Source organism: Sinocyclocheilus rhinocerous, unplaced genomic scaffold (genome assembly GCF_001515625.1).
Source record: "Sinocyclocheilus rhinocerous isolate Xijiao unplaced genomic scaffold, SAMN03320098_v1.1 scaffold993, whole genome shotgun sequence".
Taxonomy (NCBI): domain Eukaryota; kingdom Metazoa; phylum Chordata; class Actinopteri; order Cypriniformes; family Cyprinidae; genus Sinocyclocheilus; species Sinocyclocheilus rhinocerous.
The window spans coordinates 2,209,649-2,233,979 of record NW_015639771.1 but is presented as its reverse complement, the minus strand read 5'-3'; the positions used below and the strand labels follow the sequence as shown (position 1 = coordinate 2,233,979).

Sequence of the window (24,331 nt, the reverse complement as noted above, 5' to 3'; positions counted from 1 at the left end):
TCCGATGTCTCCTTTAAAGATATTTTAAAATGTGAAACTACTAAATCGATTTTATGATGATGATTAATAATAATAAATATCTTTTTAAATAATTAAAAATGACATTTTTATAATTAAAAATATTTATAAATAATCTAATATTTTAATGATTGTTGTTATTGTTGATTACATTATTAATAATAAGACATATTATTTTAAAATAATTTAAATATATAAAATAATAATAATTTATAAAATAATAATAATCTAAACTTGAACCTATGACATCCACTACATACCAGTGTATTTTCTATATGTTTTCCGATTCATATAATCTAATTAAATCATCTAATGAAAGTTCCAAAGCATCTTTCCTTCTTCGTCAGTGTCATTTTTGGCTACAAAACAGCGAGATGAAATAGGAGGCATTTCTAACTATGGTGAGAAGAGGACACATTCATTGGTGGTGTTGAAATGGACTAAACTTGCAGCTCAACTTTTCCTCCTGCTCTGTAATCTGGATAAACACAGGGCAGACTGGACTCTGTAAGCTCTGCTACAAATTAGAGTGATTACTTACACATGATGTGAAACTACTTGAACTGAATTAGAAAGCCTATAACTGACAAACAACAGCATGGTGGTGACCTTGTCAAACATGTTTTAGACTTGTTGCCCAATGCGAAAGTTGGTGCCACAATGGTGTTCTACTATGGTGTTCTGGTCTGTATATATAGCTGTAAGGTAAGTCTATGGGATTTTATTAGCCGTTTTATCGTTCACCAATACCAATTTGTAAGTTTGATTGCTTAGAGTAGCTGCCCCATCCACAGTGAAATCCCATTAGACCAAAATCCCACTCCACATAGCTGTATATATTCGATTAGCTGTGATTGTATAGTCTTATGCGTTGTTTTGGCTTTATTTAGGACTGAAAAATAGTTTCATACTGGAAACTTAGTGTGCAGCTGTCTTACCAGGCTCGTCACAGTTTATTCTTGGGGCTCCAGGTGGAGTTCGGGTGCCCGCTCTCTCCTGTCCTCTACTGTCCACACACCAGCAGTGACCTGTGGACCCGTGGCACTGCTGCGGCCTGTACTGACCCTCCTCATCACACTGAGGGATGAAGGCTCCTATCAGAGGAGCACCACCATTTCCACTCTGAAGACTGTCTCTGTGCTGCTCACACTGGGTCTTGGGACGCACTGGAGGCACATGAGATACACTAGAGGTTTGTTACTCTCCCATCACACTCCTCAGTACAAAAACCTTAGCCATAAAGTTACTTCAATAAAGTTACACAGTTTTTGATAAAAATTAATGTTACTGGTGGTTCTGATAACATTCAACCTCCCCTAACTAAAAATAAAACAAAATATCAAATGAAAAATGTAAACTTAAACATTTTTATAAAAAAGAAAAACAGAAATGTTGCCTTGGCCACTAACAGAAATAAAATAAGTTTGAGTTGAAATACTAAAATTGCTAAAACTTAAATAAAAATAAATTACAATGAATAGATATATTTAAAAAAGTTATAAAAATGACAAATATACATAATAAAATGATTAAAACTTACACTAAAATAATTCAAATGAAAACAGAAAATATAAAAATAAAAGCTATGTCAAAATTCTAATAAATACTATGAAAGTATATACATTTCACTGAAGTCACAGCATCTAAAATTGATAAAACATTTAGAATTTGGAGATATTCCAACAAAAAGAGTAATTCACTCTATAACAGATCCAATGACAATTAATTAATTTAAAAATGAAATATTATATAAAATAGGACAGATGACCTATTGAGAGAGGCCTAATTCTTACCAGGCTCGTCACAGTTTATTCTTGGGGCTCCAGGTAGAGTTCGGGTGCCCGCTCTCTCCTGTCCTCTACTGTCCACACACCAGCAGTGACCTGTGGACCCGTGGCACTGCTGCGGCCTGTACTGACCCTCCTCATCACACTGAGGGATGAAGGCTCCTATCAGAGGAACACCACCATTTCCACTCTGAAGACTGTCTCTGTGCTGCTCACACTGGGTCTTGGGACGCACTGGAGGCACATGAGATACACTAGAGGTTTGTTATTGTCCCATCACACTCCTCAGTACAAGAATCTCAGCCATAAAGATGCTTCAATAAAGTTACAGAATTTTTGATAAAGTTAAAGTTGCAGGAAGTTCTGACAACATTCAACCTCCTAAAATTGTTTTTGTTAACTGAAATAAAGCTGAACTAAAATAAAACAAAATATCGGATGAAAAATATAAACCTAAAAATCAGAAAAAAAACGAAAAATGGTTGCCTTGGCCACTAACAGAAATAAAATAAGATCGAGTTGAATAAAAAAAATGCTAAAACATAAATAAAAATTAATTAAAATTCATAGAAATATTTTGTAAAAAGTTAAAAAAATTACAGATACACATAAAAAAATTACTAAAACTCACACTAAAATAATTAAAATGAAAACTGAAAATATAACAATAAAACTGTCACAATTTTAATAAATACTACGACAGAATATAAATTATTTTAAAATTACAGCATCTAAAATTTATAAAGCATCTAGAAGTTGGAGATATTCCAACAAAAAGAGTAATTCACTCTATAACAGATCCAATGACAATTAATTAATTTAAAAATGAAATATTATATAAAATAGGACAGATGACCTATTGAGAGAGGCCTATTTCTTACCAGGCTCGTCACAGTTTATTCTTGGGGCTCCAGGTGGAGTTCGGGTGCCCGCTCTCTCCTGTCCTCTACTGTCCACACACCAGCAGTGACCTGTGGACCCGTGGCACTGCTGCGGCCTGTACTGACCCTCCTCATCACACTGAGGGATGAAGGCTCCTATCAGAGGAACACCACCATTTCCACTCTGAAGACTGTCTCTGTACTGCTCACACTGGGTCTTGGGACGCACTGGAGGCACATGAGATACACTAGAGGTTTGTTACACTCCTTTGCACAACCCTTTGTTTATATGAAATGCAAGGGTTTCAGCAAGTTAAAGAGTTGGCAAATTCTAAACTCCAAAAAAGTTATTATCTGTTTTGATCATAATATTGAAGATGTTAATATTGCCCATGTAAACACAGATGGTTTTGACATCCTCAACCTTCCCTAAAATCCCACATTTTTTCAGAGAGGAATGCAATATATGTCTACAACAGTAAAGGTGTATATCTTCACATTTTTATGCTATCCTCCTTAAACTCAGGGTAAGGGCCTGTTTTCCCAGACTGCAACTGGCCTATGTGGAATTTGTACTGAGGAGATACGCTACCATTCAAAAGTTTGAGTTTGGGACTTTTAAAAGAAATAAACACTTTTATTCAGGAAAGATGAATGAAACTGATCAAAAGTGACAGTAAAGACTTTCACATTGTTTCAAAAAACAAATACAGGTACATCTCAAAAAATTAGAATATCATGAAAAAGGTCGATATTTTTTGTCAGTCATTTCAGAAAGTGAAACCCATATATTATATAGATTCATTACACAGAGTGAAATATTTCAAGCCTTTATTCTTGAAATTTTGATGATTATGGCTTACAGATAATGAAAACCCAAAATTCAGTGTCTCAGAAAATTAGAATATCACATAAGATCAAAAAAAAAAGGATATTTTAAACAGAAATGTCAGGCTTCTGAAAAGTATGTTAATTTCTATGCACTCAATACTTGGTTGGGCCTCCTTTTGCATGAATTACTGCATCAATGCGGCGTGGCATGGAGGCAATCAGCCTGTGGCACTGCTCAGGTGTAATGGAAGCCCAGGTTGCTTTGATAGCGGCCTTCAGGTCATCTGCATTGTTGGGTCTGGTGTCTCTCATCTTCCTCTTGACAATACCCCATAGATTCTCTATGGGGTTCAGGTCAGGCGAGTTTGCTGGCCAATCAAGCACAGTAACACCATGGTCACTGAACCAGCTTTTGGTACCTTTGGCAGTGTGGGCAGGTGCCAAGTCCTGCTGGAAAATGAAATCAGCATCTCCATAAAGCTTGTCAGCAGAAGGAAGCATGAAGTGCTCTAAAATTTCCAGGTAGATGGCTGCGTTGACTGTGGACTTCAGAAAACACAGTGGACCAACACCAGCAGATGACATGGCAGCCCAAATCATCACTGACTGTGGAAACTTCACACTGGACTTCAAGCAACATGGTTTCTGTGCCTCTCCACTCTTCCTCCAGACTCTGGGACCTTGATTTCCAAATGAAATGCAAAATTTACTTTCATCTGAAATGAGGACTTTGGTCCACTGTGTTTTCTGAAGTCCACAGTCAACGCAGCCATCTACCTGGAAATTTTAGAGCACTTCATGCTTCCTTCTGCTGACAAGCTTTATGGAGATGCTGATTTCATTTTCTGGCAGGACTTGGCACCTGCCCACACTGCCAAAGGTACCAAAAGCTGGTTCAATGACCATGGTGTTACTGTGCTTGATTGGCCAGCAAACTCGCCTGACCTGAACCCCATAGAGAATCTATGGGGTATTGTCAAGAGGAAGATGAGAGACACCAGACCCAACAATGCAGATGAGCTGAAGGCCGCTATCAAAGCAACCTGGGCTTCCATTACACCTGAGCAGTGCCACAGGCTGATTGCCTCCATGCCATGCCGCATTGATGCAGTAATTCATGCAAAAGGAGGCCCAACCAAGTATTGAGTGCATAGAAATGAACATACTTTTCAGAAGCCTGACGTTTCTGTTTAAAATATCCTTTTTTTTTTGATCTTATGTGATATTCTAATTTTCTGAGACACTGAATTTTGGGTTTTCATTATCTGTAATCCATAATCATAAAAATTTCAAGAAATAAAGGCTTGAAATATTTCACTCTATGTGTAATGAATCTATATAATATATGGGTTTCACTTTCTGAAATGAGTGACAAAAAATATTGACCTTTTTCATGATATTCTAATTTTTTGAGATGTACCTGTATATTTAAAACAAATGCTGTTCTTTTGAACTTTCTATTCAGCGAAGAATCCGGTTTCCACCAAAATATTAAGCAGCACAATTGTTTTCCATATTGATAATTATAAGAAATGTTTCTTGAGCATCAAATCAGCATATTAGAATGATTTCTGAAGGATCATCAGTCTATTCCAACAAAAAGACTAATTGCAACAGATCCCATGATAATTAATTACTAAAAATTAGAAATATTATTTAAAATATGACAGATGACTTATTGAGAGAGGACTGTGACATAATTTCCCAAAAAATAAAAGTTCCTGTAGAGCAAAGATGCCCACACCAGGGCCCGCAGGTTGGTCCTTGATGACCTGGATTTGGCCCGCCATGTGTATCAAAGAAGCAGGAAAAACCGGGAAAAACATGCTACTGAAGCATATATTTATTTGTATTTTTTTACATGTTTTGTTGTATTTTTTGCATTTAATTATACAGAAAATAAATGAAATAAAAAAAATACAAAAACTATATTTTAATATATTATAGTTAGATATAATGCAAAATATACTTTCAGCCCATGGCCTTCAATAAAGTTTAATATTTGTCACTTCATAGTAAAACGTTTGGACACCTCTGCTGTAGACTACTACTTACCTGGCTCATCGCAGTTTCTAGATGGGGTTCCGGGTGGAGTTCGGGTGCCCGCTCTCTCCTGTCCTCTACTGTCCACACACCAGCAGTGACCTGTGGACCCGTGGCACTGCTGCGGCCTGTACTGACCCTCCTCATCACACTGAGGGATGAAGGCTCCTACCAGAGGAGCACCACCATTTCCACTCTGAAGACTGTCTCTGTGCTGCTCACACTGGGTCTTGGGACGACCTTCAATGCAAATGAACCAGATGTTATAGAATTTGGGACTTTACTTGAATAAAAGAATGTTCAAATCCAAATCTGCAAACAACTACCGTTTTGAGGGTGGCACAGAAAACCATCTCCATGGTATCCCGGTTGGCACTGGCACTGGAAAGATCCCGGACTGTTTGAGCACAAGGCCTGGGTGTGGCACGGCTGGTCACGACACTCGTCCACATCTGCACAAACCACAAAACACAACGCTCACTCTGTAACTCAACAAGCACCGCATTAACCGCTTTCTTAGGATGTTAGTCTGAGTCATACTAGCTGTTGCCCAAAAGGCTCCAAACTCCCACCATCCCGTCAAAGACCAGAGCGCACTGAACAGGAAGGAGAAGAGTTAACTGTCCTCTGACCCCCTTGTGTTCTTCAGCTGTTCGTCTCCTACGCACATTCCCTGAGCGAGGACATTGGGTCATTGTTTCAAAAATACCCTCCCTTCCCCAGCATCTCTGGTTACCCATGCCTCTCTCCGCACTGCAAACCCTTCACCTACAGCATTCAGCTGAGAGAATGAGCCTGTGATTTACCAACATATAACATCTGCAACACATCACATCCCACTGACAGCACGCAACTCAGACTGAGTCACATATAAACTGATGACCATATTCTTAGAAGCTAATTTAGATTTACTGCATACTGTGCAATATAGTATGTGAAATAGGACAGAGTAGAGTATAACATTAAACATTTAAAACCGTAAGATGCCATGCATCATCCAGTTTTTATTTTGGAAAAAAAGTTAAAAAGGTTGGTGTTGCTCACCAAGGCTGCATTTATTTGAACAAAAATACAGTAAAAACACAGTCATTTTGTGAAATATTATTACAATTTAAATTAACTGCCTTCTTTTTAAATATATTTGAAAGTAATTTCTGTGAATAAATTACTGCAGCTATTACTTCAGTCTTTTTGGTTCTCAACAATCTTTTCTTATTATTTTCAATGTTGAATACAGTTGGGCTGCTTAATATTTTTGTGGGCACCGTGATGCATTGATTAATAGAAAGTTCAAAAGAACAGAATTTATTTGAAAACATTTGTAACATTACCTTACTGTCACTTTTGATCAACTGAATTGATTGTTGCTGAATAAAAGCATTAAATTCATTCAAAAAGGTCATAGGTGAAAAATAGGTGTATTTTAATTAGATAATATTCATATTTAAAAGATTTTAATAATTTATATTAGATTTAAAAAATCCTGTCAGTCCAAATAAATAATAAGTCAAGAAATAATGCTGTATGGACATTCTATGAGTAAATACTGTATTCTGCAGACAGAGTAGTATAGTTTATATTATATACTTCCAAACAAAGCCATTGACGAATTTATTTAAGATATCAACACAGATAACTTTAGGTCTTAGCCATGTGGCAATAAAAATAATAAAAGAAAAATGAATAAACAACAACAACAACAAATAATGTGAATAAATTATTTAATTTAATTAAATAATTAATTACTTTGACTGTTTGGAAATGTAATTTTCATATAGTAATTTTATATGTGTAATTGCATGGCATGCCATTTTTTTTTTCATTCAAAGCCGCCCAATTCCTGTAAAGCATCAAATGTACATTTGTTTCTGAATGATAAATAAGAATATCCGATGTGGAATGCACAAGTTTGTTAGGCACAGGAAATGAAGATGTTTCTTACCCTGACATGTCCGGCCATCAAATCCAAACTCAAATCCGCTCTCACACTGACAGCGATGGCTTCCAGACAGGTTCACACAGTAAGAATGAGCACCACAGGAGCTCAGACCTTCTGCACACTCATCCACATCTACAGAGAGAGAACAACTGCTCAATTACAACCCATAATGCTCTACTCTTAACCAATAACACTACAAGATTCATTGTTTTGGACGTTGGGTGTCTTAAAAAAGCTATAGGAGGTGCTTTGGTGTGCGTCAAACATGTCAGTCAGGTGCTGCAGGGATAAAGCATGCCTTGAGACCCTGCCATTTGTGATGACAGAGGAATATAGCAAGGGATCTCGTCCCTGTCCGAGTGCGTGGGAACAGGCCTGAGGCTCTGGGTGGGTTAAGAGCTGGTCAGCAGGAGACCTGGTTTTGATCATTGTTAATTACAGGGAGGGTAAGGAACACACGGTCCCCCTCTCTCTCTTCATTTTTCTCCGCTCTCTTTCCTTGACCCCCTTATTATCTACTCTAGAGTGAAGAGTTCAGACAGGTGAAAAAATGATCCTCTAATAGGAACATGATGCCTGAAAACACATACATACACACTCACACACACATAATCAAACATAGACAGTGCCTTCAGAGTCACACTGGGAAATCCGATTTATTCTGGTGAATTGCTTTGTTCGGATGATTCAAAAGAATCACTTCTAAAATATGAATTGTTTTACAATATTCTTTCCAACTTTTACTCATAAAAAAACCACATCCCTTATGCGGTTCTCACAGATTTGTGAAAAAATGGCAAAGCAGCAATAAGTCATTCAATTTCAACGAGAAAATAATTGTTGTTTTTTTATGGGTGAATCCAGTGATTTAAAACAGCTGATGTTAACTTTATGAAAATGAGCTTATTAAATTTTTTAATTTAATTAAAATGATCCACAGAAAATTTCTTCTTTAGAAACTGTCACCATTATTTAGAATCATTCATCTTGTTTGTGATATTCATATGCAATATGCACTGCTCCGTAATACTTTCTCATCCAGAATGTTAATTTTTACGTGCAAAAAAGAAAATGTAATTTTAAATTGGTATCAATTTGTTCCAAACAACCTGCTATAAAATAAGCCATTCCTTGAATCAAATAAAATTAATCATAAATGTATTCTCAGAAATATTTTTATTAAAAAATATATATTATTAAATATATATATCTAAAAATGTAATTTTTGTAGTAAAATTGCTGTTTGTGTTCAGCACCATTTCCGATTAGGTTGCAGCAGGTAATTTGTAACATCAAAATAAACAAAATTATTACCAATATTAATATGAATTAATAATAATATTTTCAATAGTATTAGTGTTAATTATTCTACAATATTCTTTCCAACTTGCAATTTTACTTGTAAAAAAATCAATTTTTATTAAAACAGTTTTTACAATGCTATATTGGTGAGTTCAGCGATGCAACAGCTGGGAAAAGTTTAACTTCATGCAAATATCTAAGATGAATCATTCATCTTGATTCTGATATTATGCATATATGCACTGCTGCAGTTGATATACTCTATAACAATTCCCCATCCAGGGGTGCGTTTCCCAAAAGCAACTATGGTCGCAAGTTCCGTCGTTAGTTCAGTGGAACTAACAACCATAGTTAGCTAACGATGCTTTTGGGAAACACACCCCAGAATGTTCATTTTTTAAGCGAAAGAAAACAGATTCCTTGTCAAATTAGAATTACATGTTATTTTTAATAAGATGGCAATATATCCAATTTGTGATCAGCCTTTGGCCATCTATAAAATATGGCCATTTATGCAGCCCTACAGCTACGACCTCTTATTTGCTTTGGCGATCAGTTCAAACAACTAAATCAGAATCGACTCAAAAAAAACTGATCTCAATGCAGACATCATTACGTCTCTATGTCAAATATCATCTGGAATATGGGTCTCAAGAAAAAAACGCACATCTGTATGAGTACATAGGGAGTTTTCCGGAGGGGAGGTGAGATTTGCTCTCCCCCCTCTTCAAATGAGGAAATATCAGGTGGTCTGAGCCCCCCAACAAGCTTAAAGCTGAGGATGTGGCCTATGTGTGTGCAGCTCAAACAGAAATGACACAGCAATGTGTCTTCGCTTACAAATCTTCCCCAGACTCACCACAACCCCACAGATCTCCCACATTCCACCTAAAGAGTGTTTAGTCTTTCTGTTGTTTGGCTTGGTAACAGTGGGAGGAAGAAGATGAGAGACAGCAGACGGGGGGAAAGACCCCTGGGCACGTTCATGATTCACTGTGGGTTTCCTCTACTCATTGGATAGGAAACGTCTGGTCGTGCTAATGTACTACAGTGGTGATGACCCCACCTCTGAACGACCTGCAATGTTGATGTTACGCAGATGCATGGCTCTAATGAAGGAAGTCGAACGTTTTGGGTTATTACCGAAGTATTCCAGACCCTGGACTGATTAAACAGAGTGTCAAGGACCTGGAATTGAATTTACAGCTTTCCACATAACTTCTCTTACCATAACAGTTGCGACCGTCTCCGCTGAAACCTGTGGCGCACTGGCACAAAAACAGCTGTCCCTCGCCCGGCACACACTGTGCGGTTGTGTCACAGTCATGATTTCCAGAGTAACAGGGATTCACATCTTCGGGCTCTGGGTCTCCAGCTGCGAAAAGATGTGAAGGCAACCAAATTATAAATAGGAGTGCAACAAACTTAGCTTATGTCACTACAAATAACTTCTTATGTAATCTCCATGGATCTCAACTGGACCAGTCCCATAGAAAGCAGAGTGAAACACTTCTATAAAAGGGGGCCAACAGAGCTCAATATTTAAGGCTCATTCACACCAAGGACTATAACAATAACATTTTAATAACTGTTCTAGTCCTATGAGAATAAGAAAGTCCACAACACCGCTATAGTGATAACAACACAGAGGAACGATACTGTTGGAATCACTTTCTGAACAAATTTTTCCAGCTGATGAACAATAGAAACAACAAGCCAATCAGGAACCACCCAACTTTAAAGAAGTTGAGCATTTAAAGTGGCAGAAGACCATTACCAGATATACAAATAAACATAAAAAGCAATATTACAGATAGAAGACTTGAAGTTAAAATGTCTTAATGATGGATTTGTTTATTACAAATATGCAGCTTTTTGCTTCACAAGATGTTAATTGATGGACTGGAGTGGTGTGGATTACTTGTGATGTTTTTATCAGCTGTTTGGACCCTCATTCTGACGGCACCCATTCACTGCAGAGCATCCATTGGTGAGCAAGTAGATGCTAAAGTAGCAAGTAGGTGAGCAAGTAGATGCTTCGCTAAAATGCTAAATTTCTCCAAATCTGATATGATGAAAAAACAAACTCATCTCCATCTCGCATGGCCTGATGGTGAACTATTCCTTAATTCCTTAACTACTCCTTATTGAAGGAACCAAAAATGGTTCTTCTAAAGGCATCGCTACAAAAATCCCCTTTCGGAACCTCTGTGTATAGTGATTTGTGCCTGTTTATAATACTGACTGATTGTATTGCTGTTTATTTAAGATACTATACTAACTCACCAATGGGGAACATGCACTGGAAATGTTACTCACAGATGGATGAGTCACTCCAGATGTTTTAAAACCTCTGGCCAAAATCAGCATCCTGAGTGGAGGCTTTGTAAAAAAAAAAAAAAAAGAATAAAAAAAAATTGAGGGAACTTTACTACTACAACCATCACAACCTGTGGGAATGCTGGGATGTCATCAACGGACATGACTATTCTGAGTGTTATAAAACTACAGACCTTGATTAATGAGAGCCTTTGTGATAAACGTGCATTCACAGGTATTAACATATGGAGAAGTGTGAACACTTTGCTTCCCAACAAACCTATACGATTTCAAATGGTCTTTAAATTTGAACTCTGAGGTCAAACTACTTGACCTGGAAAACACAACACCTTTAAATTGGTCTTAAAACTCAGGGTGGTTCATACACCATTACTAAAACTACAAGTGACATTACCAAACCTCTTAGACCAAGACAACAGGACTTCATTGTGCTCTTACGCATTCGGCCTACCATGAGGGACCCATTGTTGGGACCCTTGGGCCATGCGGACTACCTTCACCCCCACCCAATGTCTACTCATCACACATTAAAAACAGCTTGATTTCCTCACCCAGGCCAGGGACCAATTTGGCCAATTATCAAAGGCAGACAGGAAGACTTTTGTTTGAAGTGAGAGAGAACGAGAAAGACGGTCCCCTTTAAAGTGACTCCACAGGGGAGGGGGAAAAGTGGAGAGAAACTACAGGACAAACATTTCCAAAGTGTGTCGGGGGATTCTTTTCAACTTTGTGTTAATTAAAGGGACAGCGGCAGGCCAGGGGGGCGGAGCGCTGGTTAACATGAGACTTTGAGGAAAACGAAGGGGTGGATGGACCAGGTGGGAAACTGCTGTCACGAACGGGAGAGAAACACTCCTTCTATAGTTCACACAACAATGCTTATGTCAAGAGTGTGTGATGGGGGCTTTTGGAGCTCAGACCCATTAAAGGTCCAGAAGAAACAGAACCCAATACACAAGCTTAAAGCAATTGAAAGTCCTAACACACTGACCATCATTGTTCTACACATTCATTTGAACAAACCCAAGACTCATGCAGAATTTGATTTACACAAGTAGGACATGTTTCTAGACCAACATCCATCCATGCTACCAAAAACCCTGTCGGTCAGCTAAAGCATAAACCTATGGCTTTAGTTAAGTTAAAAATGTTCCCTATGGTCCTACATTGAAAATCTTAAGAAAAGTAGAATATTTTCATTCAGTCCTGTATATAATGTTTCATTTAATTTAAGAGATAATTTATGAATTTAAAAGTTATTTTATCTTAACCTGCACTGTGCTTAATAAAAGCTTTGATTGCTATAGAATCAGGCTCTTGTTGTTGAGCAATTTCTAATAAAATAAATAACATAAAATAAAATAATTAAAGTCTTAACTTTCAGGTAAAATAGAGATATTGCTTTTTCATGCTAGAAATTAGTTTGACCAGCCTGGAACATACAGTCGGATTTGCTGCTGAAGAAGCGGAATGAATCATATTATCGATATATGCATGATTACATTGTTTCAAGCATTCCTGTAGCTCACACATTAGATCATGGTGCTCACAACGCCAAGGTCATAGGTTTGATTCCCAGGGAATGCATGAACTGATAAAATGTCAAACTTGAATGAATAGATAAGAGTTGTGTTTGCTTGACAAGAAAAAAGCTTCTAGGGTGTTGCCAAGATGGCCACCAACTGAACTGACTTGCCTTAAAGGGACCCTGAATTAATTCCTTCAGCCCAGGTTGTGGGAAAAACATCATTAACCACATGAAACTCTTAACAGCTGGTCTGAAATGACTGAGAACTGAGATCCAGCTACATACTTTTCATATTCACAGTCAGCAGGACCATAATGACATGATATACGGTCACATATAAGCGTGTGAATCCACCTCAGTCTAATCTAATATCTTAGATGTGTCAGCACTGGTCTAATTACCATATGTGTCAGTTGTGCCGAACACACTGGACAGACAGTGGCAGCTGTGTTTTCCAGCCTCGGCCAGAGTCCATGCATGGCTCTCTTGGGTACAGGGATTCCAGGGTGTCCTTCTGTTCCCACAACATCACTCCGCAACTATTCCTCTACCCTCCTGCCCGTTATGGACACTTTGTCTGAGTGAACATAATAATAACAGCAGTATGAATTTCATCACACTCGAAATATAGGTTATATATCAACATCTGGAGTAGATTGTACTCAACAAACACTAAACACTCTCAAAATGGCTAAAATGCACATCCCTACCTCTCAAAATATACTCTTGCATATTTTTTTTTTTTATAATTTTTTATCCTAAATGAGGCTTAGTTTATGTGTTTATCCTCTAATGGTGAAGAGTAAATTCATTATGATGCAGTGCAGGGATGTTCTACCTTCACATATAAACTTGCAATCCATTGCGAACGAAAGGAAGGTCACATCAGGTTTTGACGATTGTGCAACTCTAGGAAACTGGATCTTATTCGGCCCACGAACTAGATACAACACAGCTGGAGATATGCTCATCCCAGCCCCACTTATCATCCTAAAGTCAACATCTACAGCACCAGCCAGTAACCACAGGGCCATACAAAGTGCCATGTAATGCACCATCGTCCCACTAAAACCTTTTTTGGGAACTACACAGCCTTACAAGGTCACAAATCGAGGGGTTAAAAAAGAAACGTTTGATTTATTCCTCAAGGGAAGTCGCTGGATAAAGGGATTTGTTACAAACTGCACACACAAAGCCCCATAAAATGTTACAGGCTCACTTCACAGACATAGTTAATTTTAAGTGCAGTCCTCCTCTCTCTCCAGCCCTTGGGTCTACAGTCTACTGCCGGGCCGTGGTAGAATGAAGCAGGTGGTTTGGGGTGGTTATCTTAGACCTCCTATTTTGCATGATGGGAAGGCAGCTGAACTCAAGCCAATTTAAGTCCTGTTTGAGAGCCAGACATCTCATTGCCACATCAGTCAGCATGTTAATAAAGAAAGTATGCCAAAAATGAGGGTCAGTTTAAACGAAGGATGAGCAGGAGGACATATACAGGGAGACTATGTAAGGAAGGTTTTATGCAGTTTTTTTCACAAAAATTGAAAAGACGACAACAAAATAAACAAAAGATAGGCTTTTCCCCCACTTGAAACTGTTAAGCCAGTGTAATTCCAAACCCTGAGTTTACATAATCCTGGGTTATCTTGTTACATGTTACACATAGTTCACCCTGGGATAGTAATTAGTCGTGGATAGTTAGGTTTCAAAATTAAGTTCTGAAGTCAGGTTCTGAAAATTCTGAAAAAAGTCTCAGAATTTTTCTCTTAATCTTTTGCATTTTAATGGGTTGAAAATGTCTGAAATAACTGCTTGTCGAATGGTGTAAATGTCACCATGCAAATAAGCTTCTGAAACACTCTACAAAACCAAAGCTAATACAAAAATAAATAAATAAAATACAAGATGAGCATGTAAATGTTACTGTAACTGCACAATGCTCAAGAATAATTAATTAGGCAAGAATTGAGGCACTTTATGACTGGTTGTCTGTTGCTAAACAAAATATTTAGCTTTGCAATGCAGGGTTAAAAGATATGCTAACCCTCTTAAAAAAAATAACCTAGGGTTAAAAGTAGTCTTAACCCAGGGTTATGAGACCTACAAAAGACTACAAATTCTAAAAATACAGATCCTTTCAAACTCATTTTTATATTTCCCCGCTAAAAAATACAAATCTAGCTTAAACAAGCTAGCCCTTTCCTTGCCTGTACAAACTGGTTTATATTGGTTACTGCTGGTCTAGCAGATGGACCAGGATAATTATGGTGTCACCAGCATTGCTTAGTTGGTGAAGCAAGTTAGCCATGGACATTTGACTATGCTAGTAGTGGTCGGCCGATATATTTGCCAATATTTGGCATTTTTCAAATATCGGCATCGGCCGATAAGTTTTTCTGTTTGGCCGATGTGTTCGTGGCGAGACTTTTATTTTGACGGCGCTGAGAACGGCAGCGCCTGAACACACAGTGCTCACATGCTCCCTCTTGTTCGCTGTCGTCGTTAACAGTAATAATCAGATAGAACTGCTAAACAAAGGAATTAAAATGTATACAAAAAGTATTATAACGATTGCTTTTATATTGTTAGTAACAAAAAGGCAAACATTATAATACTTTCTCGTTTAACGTCAGCATTCAGCAAATATGCATTTATATCATTTAAACAAATCTTTGAATGACTAATGAACATCTAATTTCAAAAACCTTGCAAACTTAGTCGAATCCAGCTGTGAGATCCTGTGAAGTGTGCATGTGACCTGCATGATCGCGTGTTCTCTCCGTGACGGTCGATCCGTGCGAATTGAATGCGGACAGGAGAGTTCAGCTTCACTGAGACACGCGATCGACAAACTTTAAACTCGTGATTTCAAATTATGCTGCGCTTCATGTTTTTGCCCAATGTCATATGAATGTCATGTTCACTGTGTGCTGTATGTAAAATGAGTGTTACCTTGGCTTTATTTGAAAAAATATGATTCCAAATGCACACAAACTTCCCAGAATACTGAGTGCTCTGTTGGTTAAAGTGTTTCCTTTTAAATTATATTTTTATTAAATATTTGTTTATTTGTGAAAAATACTTTGTCATTTAAAGTATAAGCATGTTTATTTTACACATTTATTTTTTAATCCATTTTCAAATGATTTCAAATGTCTTAAATATTAAATAAAATTATTTCGGCCATCGGCCACCCTGCTTGCCAAGATATCGGCATCGGCTGTCAAAAAACCAATATCGGTTGACCACTACTAGTTAATCTAGTTCATAATTGCATCATAAATCTTACTGTGAACAATTAATCTGTGCATATGTTTCATTGTTTTTGTCATGTTTAATCAAAATGTCATAACTGGACCTTCTGGTGCAAACGACAGACTTCAATCTGGTGATGAATGCTGCACTTCTTCAAATTTAGTCTGTTTAAACCCCGCCCCCTGCAAGCTCACATTCACATGGCACGTCTCAACATCCAATCAACACAAGATGCATAGAACCAAGTCTCCACCGTACATTTTTTTTCTTTTTTCGATAATCTGTTACACTCAGATGTCACAATACAGAAGAAAAAATCAGTCGCTACTTCCATTTTTAACCAGACTGGGACATCAGCACATTCACATCAAAACCATAAAATGTGACAACATTGACTAGCAATTTTGGTGTTTTCAGCAGGGTATTCATACCCTGTAACTGTGCTGGCAGCCTACCTCCGAGAGGGCCGATCTTGTTGGTGATGGCATATCGAAGGATGTGCTCCTCTTTGACGTACATAACAAATACGCGTTCCATTCTCAGTTCCTGCGTCTCCAGTCCGCTGCGGGGCCCGTGATTGCAGTCCCTGTACGTGATGTTCTGTTTGACCTGAAGCGTGTGGGTCTCTGCTCCGTTTTCAGCAGAGACGACTGTAAACTCACGCACGGATGTGGAGGTAATCACTGAGAACAGGAAAAAGGCAAGAGTTTAGAGGAAAGCAATTCACAACAAACTTTGGGCTTTAATTCTAGACCCAAAATCCCACAGGATTTGATTGTTAAGCAACCTCATGTTCTGCAACATGAGAAATGGCTTTTATTTAGGGTGCATCAAGATCACAGCTTCCTCTGAAAGGAAATAGAGGAGACGGGAGACGTCACAAGATCTATTTTTTTAGCTCACATTTTCTTTTCCTTTTCATTTTTTTTATAGCTAAGCCATTTTCAAACACAACTTCTTATACCATTTAGAATTTTGGGGTTGATAACATTTCATTATGTTTTTGAAAGAAGTCTTTTGTGCACACCAAGGCTGCATTTATTTGATCAAAAATACAGTAAAACAGTAATATTATGAAATATTATTAAAATGTAAAATAAATGTTTCTATTTTAATACATTTTAAAGTGTAATTTCTTTCTGTGATGACAAAGCTGAATTTTCAGCATCATTACTCCAGTCCTCAGTGTCACATGATCCTTCGGAAATCATTCTAATATGCTGATTTGGTGCTCAAGAAACATTTCTTATCATTATCGCTCTTGAAAACAGTTTTGCTGCTTAATATTTTTGAGGAAACTGTGATACTTTTTTTCAGGATTCTTTTTCAAGTTCAAAAGAATAGCATTTATTTGAAACAGAAATCTTAAATAACATTATAAATGTCTGAATTGTAATTTTTAATCAATTCATTAAAAAATTCTTACTGATCCTTAACTTCTGAATAATTGTGATTAATGCTATATTGTGTAATTAATTAGATTACACATTTAAGTCTAATCTGGTAAATATAAAACAAAATATTAAAAAAAGAATCACTCAAGAAATATGGATCAGGGTCGAGAAACAAAGATGGACGGATATATTTATTCCCCAATTTCTTCCTCCAGAACTTACATGAAGGATAATAATGGTAGGTGTCCTTAAATGGCTCCATCTGCACTGTTGCACCAGGAAGGATGAAGGGAACACTGCCCTGTAAATGAGTGTCCACGTTGAGGTAGTTCTGGTTATCCAAACCCGTAGCTGTCTGGACGATGCTGAGACGCTGGTTACCGGGATAGAAGGTCACATCGGCACGGTGAGTGAATTCGGCACCTGTAAAACCGAAATGTTAGTTTTCGACATGATTAAAAGTCATTAAAGAGCAGTGTTGTGGCTCACTCATTTTTCTGCAAACGAATATCACAAAATAAGATCCAGATGGGGGCTGTGACCCTTATAATAGTGCTCGATGAATATTTAGGTGTTTTTCAAAAAGAAAAAACAGGCTTTTTTATGCAAAGTGAAAACATATTATTATATAATGGAGCACCTGACTTAAATTAGGGGAAGGGGTTGAGTAGATGTTGTACAGGCGTTGAATATCAGACTAGCAAAGCCCTTGTGGGACTCTATTAGTGAGAACAAAACCTCTAAGCCTAAAATCTCTCAGCAGGAGGCCAAATGTTTAACAAACATTCTACACCATAAAAGAAGTAGAAAATGAGAACACGACGGTCTCACCGGTGATAGTGAAGCCATTAAGGCTGTTTGGCAACTCCAGGGCGAAGAGCCAACCAAACAGGCCTCCAATGGGGGCCACGGGCATGAGGGCCCAGCCCACCGGCTCTGGGACCTCACTGATGGCAGTGTACGCTCGTCCGTCACCCACCACGATGTAGGCATGCAGATCGATGCTGTCCAGCTGCACTGCTGTGCCACCCACCAGTACAGTCCCTCTGACCTTTCCATTCACACGATGAGGTGCACCTGAGGACAAGATGAAGACGAAATCAAAAAACGAAACTCACAATGATTTTTTGCAAGTATGTGGGCAGCTAAATAATTCTCTGAGTTGAGAACTAAATCTGAGAGGTTACAATAAGGATTAAATGTGCTGAAATTCCTAAACAACCAATAGAGTGCTGCAGGGATGACGTATTTTTGATTGCCAGTCTGGAAGTTAGCATCACCCTGGTTCCCTCAACAAAAAAGCCAATGGGATTTTTCCATTGGCTTTAGGATTATTGCAGAAAAGATGCTTTGTGACCAACAAATGTTCATGATTCTTATCAAGATAATCTCCACAAATAAATACAACTTTAGGACTTGTTTTTGAGCCTGAAGCAACAGTTTAAAGTAAAAATGTCTTAATTATGAATTTGTTTTTTGCAAATACACAGCTTTTTGCTTCAAAAGTCGTTAACTGATGGACTGGAGTCATGTCAATGGCTTGATGATTATTGTGATGTTTTTATCAGATGTTTGGACTCTCATTCTGACGGCACCCAATCACTACAGAGGATCCATTAGTGAGCAAGTGATGTAATGCTATATTTCTCCAAATCTGTTCATAAGAAGAAACAAACTCATCTACATCTTGGATGGCCTGAGGGTACATTTTCAGCAAATTTTCATTTTTTTTTTTAGTGAACTGTTCCTTTAATTCTATAAGTAAAAACATCTACAATCTACTAGTCGGAAAGTTTTAGTTATAATAGTTTACAAGAGTGCGAGTTTGTATAAGTGCCCAGTTTAATTTGCAGAATTGGCACAAATGGATTTTGAAACCAGTGGTGGAAAGTAAGATTATATATTATACATTTATGCATTTATACATTAAAGCTATACATTTTTTGAAATTCATGCATTAACTGGGAATCAAACCCATGACTTTTGCATTGCTGGTGCCACGTTCTACTGTCTGAGCTACAGTAAGGCCTTTCCCACATAAAAAAAAAAAAAAGGTATGGTATTAAAAGACTTTTTTTATATTAGAAAGTAACTCATAGGGGTTTGGAAAGGTTTTGTAAATACATTCATTTTGGGGTGAACTATTTCTTTAATTTACAAACTGCTCTCAAAAGCAACAATTTCTCTAGTTACTCAGCTGTTTCAGAGTGGTTTTGGATAGTTTTCCCTCTACACCACCTCCCTCACCGGCCACACAAAGCTGCTACTGTATACACATGCATATCCAAAAGCTGAGGAAGCTTTTCCACTGAATATTTTCTCTCAGACACAAATGTCTGTCATTCAGCACAAGCCAGACGTGACTCTTTGAAACAGGGCTCAAGATTTCTTTCACACTTAGTCATGGAGTCGATGTTCACAGGTAAATTACAGTCAAACAAGGCCAATGTGATGTCACTGTCTTGAAAAGATCCTGTTACCCATGCTCCATGAGAGCCGGCGAATGATTCACTAGGGAAATCCGCTCAGGTTTTCCAAAAGATCAAGTGTTTCCGACATAAAACCTCCCACAAAATTGGTGTGGCAGCCACAACTCTTAATAAAAAGACTGTGGAATAAGTCGTGGGTATTACCACAACCAGTTAACACAAGTTTTCTCCAATTACAGACAATTAGCGGCCACTCAGCACGCAAGTGGAGCAGTCCGTAAAAGACCAAGTTTGACAGAAAAATAACTGGATGTAATTTGCATACCTAAAAGTGTGTGCCAAATCAAAATTTTATCTGCAAATTCCTTTGCATTACAAAAATATACATCTTTACTCTTAAAAAAAACTGTGTTGGAAAGAGAAACACTGGTAATATATCCCCAGAGATGTACCGTGAATGTTGTTCATACTTTCAGAACAAGGTCATGTTATGTGTGGCTTTTACAATGGCTCTCTTTACAGCATTCCCGCCCCCCAGTCTTACCGTTTGGCAGGCAGTGACGGCCGTTGCCGTAGAATCCTGAGTTGCAGTGACAGCAGAAGCCGGTGGAATAGTCTGTGCAGTGTGCGTTCTGACTGCACTGCTGCTGGAAGCGCTCACATGTCTCTTTATTATCGGTTGAGTAATGGATCACTGCAGGAGAGAGCGGAAAGAGAGACAAATTGCTCTTAAATAGGCTAGTAAAGTCAAACTCAGTCATAAGTCATAGGTTAAACTCCTACATAATCTTGAGTTCTCTCTGGATTCACAACATTGAATCAAATAATATATGAATCAAAGTAATGGTGCATTAAAAAAATGACAGACCTACGTAATTATACTTGCATGCCCATATATGGGAATTTTACGATTTTTGTTTAAAATGACTTAAAATGACTTTTAATTAACAATAACAACATTGCTACCTAAACACACGAAACGTACTGTACATGAACAAACATTAGAAACAAGCTAAATTTACAATATTACTGAGATGGTGTATGGCAACAGTTGCTAAAGTACGATTGGTCAGTAACATTTTTAGGGCGGGGCTTAGCAAAGGTTCAATCGATATATATCAGTATTGGTTAATCATTCAACTCTCACCTCCAGAGTCAAAATCCACCTTCTCCTCAACACTGAACACTTGACCACCAGAAGCGTGAGGTGGGACATCCTTTACACGGTTCGGGTACACCTGCAGAATTGCCTGCTTTGGTAATGGCCGCTGGGGCTGGGTCATGTCCTCCGGGGGGAGATTATGGGGATCCTGTGGAGGAAACTCGCCTGGACCAGACACTGAGGGCTGAGGTGGAGACTGACCAAGGGGCACCTCCTGGTTGAGACGCTCCAGTAGGGAGGAGTCCTGCTCTGGCTCAAGAAAGTCTGTTGTGGTGGGATCTTGGAAGTCTGGATCAATGGGATCGTACTCCTCCTCATCTGTTTCTGTGTAGTCTTCATCAGGGAACACAGCAACCAGGACTGGGGCAGCTTTGGTTAAAACAGCCTCATGCTGTGCCGGAATGACATTCTGGAAGGAATATCTGTTTCCAATGTGGAAGAGCCAAACTCCAGGCTCTCCTATGTTTCCTTTTCTGAGAAGAGTTATAATATTACATTATAATATTAACATTTTAATCATGGAAATTAAAATATTTTAAAATTAATCAAAGAAATGTTTTAAATTAAGGTTTTTATGTTATAATATAATATTATATATAAAATTATAATTTAATATAAAAAATATAAAATATTGTTAATATAAATTAATAAATGTATCTCAAATAATAATTTAATGTCCTGTTTTCAGTGTTTGGGGAAACATACACTATTGTAATATTTTCTTTTTTCTTTTCTTTTTTTTGAAAGAAATTAATATTTTTCCGCAAGGATGCATTAAATTGATTGAAAGTGACAGTAAAGACATGTATATTGTTACAAAAGTTACCAACTTTCCATGTTTTCCAACTTTCTATTCATTAAAGAATCCTGAACAATAAATGTATCATGGTTTTCACAAAAATATTAAGCAGCACAACTGTTTGTAATATTTATAGTATATTTCAGCATCAAATCAGCATATTAGAATGATTTCTGAAGGTAAAAGTAATGACTGCTGAAAATTCAGCTTTGCCACCACAGAAATAAATTACATCTTAAAATATATAAAAGTTGAAAACAGTTACATTGTAAAAACACTTCTGTTTTTACTGGGTTTTTAAAAAAAATTATGGTATGTTAGATTTTTATTATGAACAAACACAAATTAATAACAATCTAATAATAATATAATAATATTTTTTATTTCTGAGTAATTTTCTGTATTATTTATGAAAGAAAATGCTATGTTTTAGATTATGTTATGTTAGATTTGTATTATGAACAAACACAAATTAATAACATTTAATAACAATCTTATAATAATATAATAACATTTTTTTATTTCTGAGTAATTGTCTGTATTATTTATGAAAGAAAAGGCTATTTTATTTATTTCTTTATTTAGACAATTTTTAAATGGTAATTCCTCTGATGCTTACTGGTAAAGGTTCTTGACGGACTGCTCATTGCTGGTAACGCTGTAGTACGGCCCCTCTGTCCGAGAAAAGAAGAGGAAGGACAGTTCTCCTCTGGTGAAGCCAACACGAGCTGGAAGCTCAATTTCGACATTGTAAGATTCTTTGGGCCGTGTCCCAAAAAACTGCAGCCCATCCTCAGGGTATAGGAAGAGCGCATAAGTATCCTTCTCATTGTACGCAAGCACCACTTGGAATGTGTTTACCTAGAAGAAAGAAGAGCATTACTCAGGGATCTGTGCAGCACTTTAGAAGGTAATAAAACTTTCAAAACATATCCCATTATATACTGTAAATATTCCATTATATACTGTAAAGCTATCTAAAATAGCTTACTTAAGAACTTCCTTCTCCTTACTTTTGGACAAAGTGGTCTCTAAGAGATTTGTTTTCTGTGTACATCAATCAGTACTGGAAACCTCCTCAACCATCTAGAACATCGGCGAAATCCAAATATGGTGTTTCTAACAACTTAACTGATTTTACAAGCCTAGTAACTCACCAAATGTGCCCCCTACAAGGAGTTCCCCACATCAGTACCGTCTCTTGTCCCCTTTTGTTGTTTTCCACACCTAGTTTTACTGCACTTAACAGACCACTAAAAACTGTTTGAGAGTCTAGTGTCATCCTTGCTCTTGTCAACTATGGGATCATGAAGATATTATTCATGTTATTTTACTATTATTTGTATACTATTATAGTATTTATTAGTATTAGTATTTTTTTTATTTCATTTTAATAAGAGTTTTAGTTATTTTGTTATGTGCTTTTGTTGCTTTTATTAGTTTTCTTTTTTTAAATATTTCTATTACGCTTTAATTTATTTTCATTTCAGTTTTAATTTTAGTAATACTTTTAGTAGACATATTTTTTTAAGTTTAGGTTTTTCCATCTAATATTTTTATTTTACTTTATTTCTGCTTTGTTTCAATAAAAAAAAATGTCATAGTTTTAATAAACAATTACAACATTGATTCTAACTAAAGTTCACTGCCTTAATATCCTTTTCTGCAACTGCAAAACCTGGAATATATACAATATATAAAGAAGGAGGATTGGTCCAGTTGGTCCAATTTTTTTTTGGACTAATTTCAGAGTAATGACGAACTGTTCCCAATACGACAATAAATGTCTATTATGACAACAAATTGGGTCTATTTTGATTTCATGTTGACTTAAAGGGATAATCCACCCAAAAATATAGATATTTTGAAGAATGCTGGTAACCAAATAGTTTCTGTTCCAAAATATCTTCTGTTGTGTTCCACAGAAGAAAGAAGTGCTTACAGGTTCGGAACAACATGAGTGTGAATAAATAATTGACGTAATTTAAAATTTGGGGTGGACTATCCCTTTAAGTAAACTTTTCTAGCAAGATATCCGAATGATGTTTCAACATGGATATTAAGATGCCCTTCCCCCTTTCCAGTCTCTCACGTACACACACAGAGGATGTGTGTGAAATTCCTCTCCTCTGTTTAGTAATCCAAGCTGTCCCCGAGTGGAGCCATCACCTCCACAAAACAACCCCCCAATTCCAGAGAGACAATGCTGCATCTGGCTTTCAGAGAGCCTCGGGCAGCCTCATTCCCCAGCATGCATCCCTCCTGGATCCCCTCACCCAACCCTGCAGCCTTCAGCTTCAAACTCCTAATTGCAGGACCACACTGCCTCGAAGCAGTGCAGAAACACACCCATAAACAAGATTGTTTAAAGATGTTATAGTACGAAAAGAAAAATTAGGACCCCACAATGAAGGGGTTTATGGACTTGAGATGGTACTACATCAATACTATTACCGTAATCATCATCATCATCATCACAACAACAATATTACAGTATTTTTTTTTCTTCATAACGCCATGATAAATGTATATTATTTTATATTATATATAAACTATCGGTTGAAAGTTTAGAAGAATTAAGATTTTTTAATGCTTTTGAAAGAATTCTCATATGCTCACCAAG

At 37.2% G+C, this 24,331-nt stretch overlaps 1 pseudogene; it reads right to left on the bottom strand.

The window, feature by feature from the left end:
- LOC107751769 (nidogen-2-like) overlaps positions 1-24,331 on the bottom strand; it is a 40,102-nt pseudogene that overhangs the window by 6,965 nt on the left and 8,806 nt on the right.